This window comes from Euphorbia lathyris, chromosome 1, assembly GCF_963576675.1.
Source record: "Euphorbia lathyris chromosome 1, ddEupLath1.1, whole genome shotgun sequence".
NCBI classification, from domain to species: Eukaryota; Viridiplantae; Streptophyta; class Magnoliopsida; order Malpighiales; family Euphorbiaceae; genus Euphorbia; species Euphorbia lathyris.
In genome coordinates this window covers 59,665,901-59,672,967 of record NC_088910.1, presented here as the reverse complement: position 1 = coordinate 59,672,967, position 7,067 = coordinate 59,665,901, and positions in this window count along the sequence as shown.

Genomic DNA, 7,067 nt, shown 5'->3' with positions numbered 1-7,067 from the left:
AAATCTGTAGATAGCAAGCTATATCGAGGTATGATTGGCTCTCTACTTTACCTTACCGCTAGTAGACCTGATATTCAGTACTCAGTATGTTATTGTGCAAGATATCAAGCTGACCCCAGGGAATCTCACCTTATAGATGTAAAAAGAATTTTTAGATATTTGCAGAGCTCAGTTAATGCAGGTTTATGGTATCCAAATTCAAATGACTTCACACTCATTGGATACACTAATGCTGACTATGGATGAGATAAGCTAGAGTGTAAGAGTACTTCGGGAGGATGTCACTTCCTTGGAAGCTGTCTAGTATCTTGGTTCAGCAAGAAGCAGTCATCAGTTGCCCTGTCTACAACTGAAGCTGAGTACGTAGCTGCTGGAAGCTGTATTGCACAAGTCCTATGGATTAAGCAACAGCTTGAGGATTACGGAGTCAAAACAGAAACAATTGAAGTCAATTGCTTTAACAAGAGCGCTATTGACCTATCCAAAAATCCAATCCAACACAGCAGGATGAAGCATGTCAGCATAAGGCATCACTTCATTAGAGATCACGTATTAAAGGGCGAGATCAAGCTGACCTATGTACCAACAGATGAACAGTTTGCAGATATCTTCACGAAGCCTTTGGCACGTGAGCAACTCAACATACTAAGGGAAGTTATCGGTATGTCTAATCCTCTTCAATAATAATATGTGCTTGATTGAATGTTGAGTGATTACCATGCTGAGTGACTTGTGCTAAATTAGTAACTTCTACATGCTGAGCTTAATATGTGTTATAGAAAATCACCATATGCTGAGTAAAACATATATGCTGAGTGATTATCTTAGGCTGAGTTACTAAAGCAGTATGAAAACTCTATGTAAAACTGTGCACTCAGTACCACAAAACGTTCAGTATTCTAACAAACTGAGTAAAGCTCACTTGCACCATTAAATGCTAGCACGCGTATTAAATAGCCACCTAGGATGACGTAAGAAATAATTAAGAAAATACACGCGCCGAATGTGTCATAAATGCTAGGATCTTTGTCGATTGATCATCTCGAGGTAAAACGGCTAGTTCAACGTATTGGATCAATTCGAGCCTCTATAAATAGTGGATGAATTCCCACTTCTACCTCTTTACACTTAGAAATTCTGGCAATCAAACTCTCTCTATCTAAAAATCCCAAACCTCTCAAAAATCTCAAAACCTCTAATCATGTCGGATTCCCAAAATCTCTCCGGTGATGTTGAATTATTGAATTTTGTTGTAAGAATTTGAAAGAAATGAAAATGAGAAGAAAATTGGGGAATGTTAGGGTATTTTTGTCCAAAATGGATAAAAATGTCTAATTTGATAAAATGAAAGGAAGTGTGTCAAATATGTTAATGGACTCTCTCAAATTGGCTAGATAGTAATTAGCCCATAAAAATACAATCCAAATTAATAAAAATAATCTAAAGAACTAAATATTAATTAAAATAATAATTTTATTGAATAAGGTAAAATCTGTTTCGTTCGGCAATAATGCTATAAAAATAGAAATAATTTTTAAAAAAAGATCACTGAAAATTAAAAAGGATAATTTTATTACCCCTAATAGGGCTGATCCTCCCTTGAAAATTTGGAAGTCCATTTGGGCCCTCAAAGTCCCTTACCGCATTAGGAGTTTCCTATGGTTGGGAGTCAAAGACAGGCTCCTCACGAATGCAGATAGACACAAAAGGCACTTGGCTGTATCCGGTGCCTGTAGCAGATGCAGCGGCCATGTGGAAACCTTGTGCCATGCTTTGAGGGATTGCCCGAATAGTAGAAAGGTTTGGGAAGGGGTCCTTCCTCACCACATCCTTCCTTCCTTTATGGGTTTCTCTGATATTGACTGGTTCTCTGAAGGCGTTAATGGGAATTTGTTGGCCAGTATGGAGCACGGGGCTATTCTCTTCGCTATTATTTGTCACCAAATGTGGAAATGGAGGAATGAAGAGTTATTTGCTGAGAAGACTGTCTTTATTCCTGACCTGCGGTTTTACTTCTCGAAAAAACTCTCTGTTATTACAAAGAGTTTTGAAGGAGAGCCCCTGGTTCGCCCTTCCCCGGTTAAAGAGGTCTAGTTAGTTGGTTGGAGTAAGCCCAGAGAAGGGGTTGTCAAGTTGAATACGGATGGCTCCTACCTTAGTAATGGCAGAATTGCTGCTGGTGGAGTTCTTCGGGATGCTGGTGGCGCCTGGCTGGCTGGGTTTACCCATAACTTGGGTACGGGCTCCTCCTTTTCTGCGGAGCTCTGGGGGATCTTGTCAGGCATTAAACTCGCCATTCGCATGGGTGTTAAAAGGCTTTCGGTGGAGTTTGACAATTTGGAGGCTATCAACAGGATTTCGGATAGCCAGGCTGTTTGTCTTAAGAGTCAGAATCTCATTAAAGCCATCTTGAGGCTTCGTCCTGCCTTCGATTCTCTTGCCTTCTCCCATATTTATAGGGAGCAAAACCGCGTGGCGGATCGCTTGGCAGCTGCTGGGCATGGGGGGATGTTAGGTGTTTCTACCCTTTCCGTTCCTCCTTCTTTTTTGTTACCTTCTCTTCTTGAGGATAGGATTGGGGTCAGTCTTCCTAGACTGATCCCGGGTTAGGTTTTTGTTTGTTTGTTTTTTTCTCTTCCCTTCTTACTAAAAAAAAGGGATAATTTTATTAATATTAAATATATACACAGATTTCACGAAAAGTTTCAAAACGCTACTGTTTCTAAAAAAATGTTAAACCTCACTATTATATACATCTAACCAAATACTACCTCTGTTTCATATTACATGTCTTTCTAGATATTCTTTTTTTTCATATTACATATCATTTTATATGATCAGTACACGTTAAGTCGTCTTTTTTTCTGCTATAAAACGCGGGTTTACAGAAATTAATTAGAATAATAGATTTATTATAGAATAAATAAATATTGGAATCAATAAATAAGGGGCAACAACGTCTTCTTTCCAATATCCTTAATTTCTATACAACTCTCTAAAAAGACATGTAATATGAAACGGATGGAGTATTATATTTGCTTCAGTTTGGGATAAAATATTACTAAATACTGTTTGGAAAAACTGAAATGTCCAACCCAACTTGTCCTCTTAAGATAACTAAAAAAATAAATATAAAATAGTGATTGGGTAATGCCTAAGCATTTGATTAGCACTCGTGATGATCAACAAAAAAAAAAAATAAAAACAAATTATTAGATAATAAAATTTGACTTTTGAAAAATCCAAAATCCCGTGCTTAAATTTCAAAAATAAACACTCATTTATTAATTAAGCTTAGGCATACAATTTGCAATAAAATGTAATTCCATGGCTTATTATACGGAAACAAAATCATTGACAAATCGGTCTGAAGATAGGAATATATATAAACAAGATACTACTACTAATTAATTACTAGTCAAATATGGCACAATGCTTCTTGTCTTCAGCGACAATATTCTAACAAGCATGTGTACCTATTACTATATCAATTCAAAATTCACATCTTCATAAACACTAATTTGTATATATGTATACGATTTTGATTATATGTATACGATTTTTCAAAATTCAAAATAGACCCATAATCATCCCTTATATATATGTATACGATTTTGATTATATGGATTTTAATAATTTATTTGGTTATTCACTGTTAGATTTAAACTTATTTAAACTGTTAGATTTAAACTTATTTAATAAAACTAGATCTAACAGTAGATGGATAAATTAATTTAGTTATTAAAATTTATATAAACACAGTTAATTATATACATGAGTTCTCTTTTATTTTTATTTTTTTGGTAGAAACAGGAAAGGAAGAAAAAAAAAACAAACAAAGAACAACTAACCTGGGATTAGCCTAGAAAAGCTAACCTCAATCATATCCTCTAAAAGAAGAGAAGAGAGAAAGATAGGGGGATCAGAAAGGGTAGTAACACCTAACATCCTCTCATGGCCTGCTGCAACCAAGCGATCTGCAACTCGGTTCTGCTCTCTGAATATGTGACTGAACTCTAAGATCTCAAAAGAAGAGCAAAGCCTTTTAATAGCTTTGATAATGTTGCGGCTATTAAGACCAATAGCATGATTATCAGAAATCATTTTGATGGCCTCCATGTTATCAGACTCCACAGACAGTCTCTTAACGCCCAGTCTTTTAGCAAGCTTGATACCAGAGAGAATACCCCAGAGCTCCGCAGAGAAGGAAGAGCCCAACCCAAATTCTGGGTGAACCCAGAAAGCCAGGCGCCTCCCGCATCTCTAAGAACACCTCCGGCAGCAATCTTACCATTGATGAGGCAGGAGCCATCAGTATTCAACTTCACAACCCCATCTCTCGGCCTGCTCCATCCCACGAGATAGACGTCACTAATCTGGGTAGATCTGGTAAGGGAATCCCCTTTGAAACTCTCAATAGAGGAGAGTTTTTCCAAAAAGAACTCAGTAAAGTTTGGAATAAACACATGAGTTCTCTTTTATAAAATAAAATAAAACTAATAATATGGTTTCTAGTAAAATTATGCAATGGGCTCTTCAATAAGTCAAAATTTATGACGAATAAACAGAAATATTTGTTGCAATATTTCTCTCACTTTTGTATATAATAGGCAAAAAGCATCCTGAGGCCTCTGATCTTTCATTGTTTGGTGCATTAAGCTCTCGATCTTTTATTTAGACACATTGAGCCCCTCATCTTTCACCATTTGGTGCATTAAGCCCTCGATCTTTCATTTAGACACATTGAGCCATTGATCTTTCATATATGAGTGTATTAGGTCCTTCCATAAATCAATTAATATATAGGTTTATTAAGGGCATGTTTAATGTGACAACAAATGATGTTCTAAAAATAACAAATTCTAAAATAAAAAATATATTATACAAATTAATAAAAATAATTTAAATAAAAAATAAAAAATTTATTGAACACAATAAAACCTTGTTTTTCAATAATTATGTTCTAAAAATAAAAATAATGTTAAAATTAAAGCACATTTTGTCGAAATAAGAAGGGTAATTTTATAAATAACAAGTAACTATAAACAACTGTTCATAAAAAGAGTTTTTCATGAAAAGCTCCAAAATGTTGCAGTGTTCAGAGAAAATGCGAAACGCTGCAGTTATATAAACCTAACCAAACATGCCCTTAATAAACCTATATATTAATTGATTTATGGAAGGACCTAATACACCCATATATGAAAGATCAAGGGTTCAATGTGTCTAAATGAAAGATCGAGGGCTTAATGCACCAAATGGTGAAAGATGAAGGGCTCAATGTGTCTAAATAAAAGATTGAAGGCTTAATGCACCAAACAATGAAAGATCAGGGGCCTTAGGATGCTTTTTGCCTATATAATACCCAATTGGCCATATAATTATATTAAATGATTGGTTTGGTATACTTCAATTAGGAACTTGGGAGGAAAATACATACATGGATAAAATATATGCAACTATTATGAAGCCAGCCATTTAAGTGAGTAGCTTGGAATCAAATCTTTGAGGCTTGAATTCATACGGAAAATGTCAATGATCATTAATTATTTTGAGGGTAAATATAAATACTTTTATGATGGTTTGCCAGAAAACAATAATTACTATTTGCTCTGCAAATTCTAGTTTGACGAATTAAATATGAAATGTTTGACATATATAGCTCATGGTGTTTGACATTTTCAATACTATATAAAATGTCAATACCCCCATATTAAATATAAAATATCTAGTTAGTTGCATGTTATATTAATGTTTAATTAACAATCCACGTACTATACTATATATTCGGTTGTGATTTGACTGGAATTGAATGAAAATAGTTTTGAAAAGTCTAGCAAATAATTAAGATTTTGGATATATATGAACTAACCATGAAGTATCCAGATGCTGATCTAGAAAAAATATATATCATATAACAACAACAATAATAATAATAATGCATGTCTTTAGGGTAGTTGAGAAGACAAACCCATGAATAATAAATACATACTTGATTAGTAAATAAGTCATTTTTTCTTTTACTTCAATTTTTCATGATGTTGATACTTTACTATTACTATCATCATCTGATTTTTCAGAGCTATGGATTTTTATTTTTTATTTTTATTTTTTTAAAATTGCTCTTTATTTCAAACAAAAATGATTAACAATGGTTGTGCCAAGCTGTGGAATAAACTTTATATTGTGGCTCTTAAAATTGCTGTCCAGAAACCACTTTCTCAACCAATAGACAGCGAATACATCATACAAATGAGTTACAGCCTAATGCCCCTCAATACTACACTATCACTCCCTTAAATTTTATCTAGTCACATGAAAAAATTTAACTATATCATTTGACTTTTTTTTTTTTAAATTCATATCACCGTAAATAATAGTCAAACAAATATTCTTTCAAACTTTTAATAAAATTTCTTTGATTTTATCTTTAATGTTACTATAGTGTGAAGTTTAAGAACTTTTTACATCACAAAAATAAAGTTTAAGGACCATTATCATAAATTACATGCACGATTTTATAGGTAGGAGACATAAATTAATTTAGGCAAAAAGCACAATGACGCTTCTACTATTCATTTCGTTGTTAGCGCATTGAGCTCATGATATTTCATTTATTTATTTTATCACATTAAGTTCATATTTAGTTAACAGCATACATAAAACTTGGTCAATAGAACGTTATCCATTTCATTTGTGTTTAAAATTGTATGTTTTATTGTTTAAATTAAAAAATTTACAGTTTTTCGATAATCACGTCACACGTATAAAATATTATTCTCAAATAATTAAAAATATAAATGAAATGAATAACCTTCATTAACTAGTTTTAAGTACCTTTTGTTTTTAATTTTCGAAACTGCATTTTGTTTTTTAAATCTAAACAGAAGATAAAAAAAAAATGTTTGGTAAAAATTCAAAACATCTGTTTTTTTAGAGAAAAATTAATTAATATTTGTTACCTATCAATAACTCCTAATAGTAGGAGTAAACAGAAATATATAAAACAAATGGATCCTAAGTAAAAATCTACTTACTATAAAAAAAAAAAAAAAAATTTAGTCTAC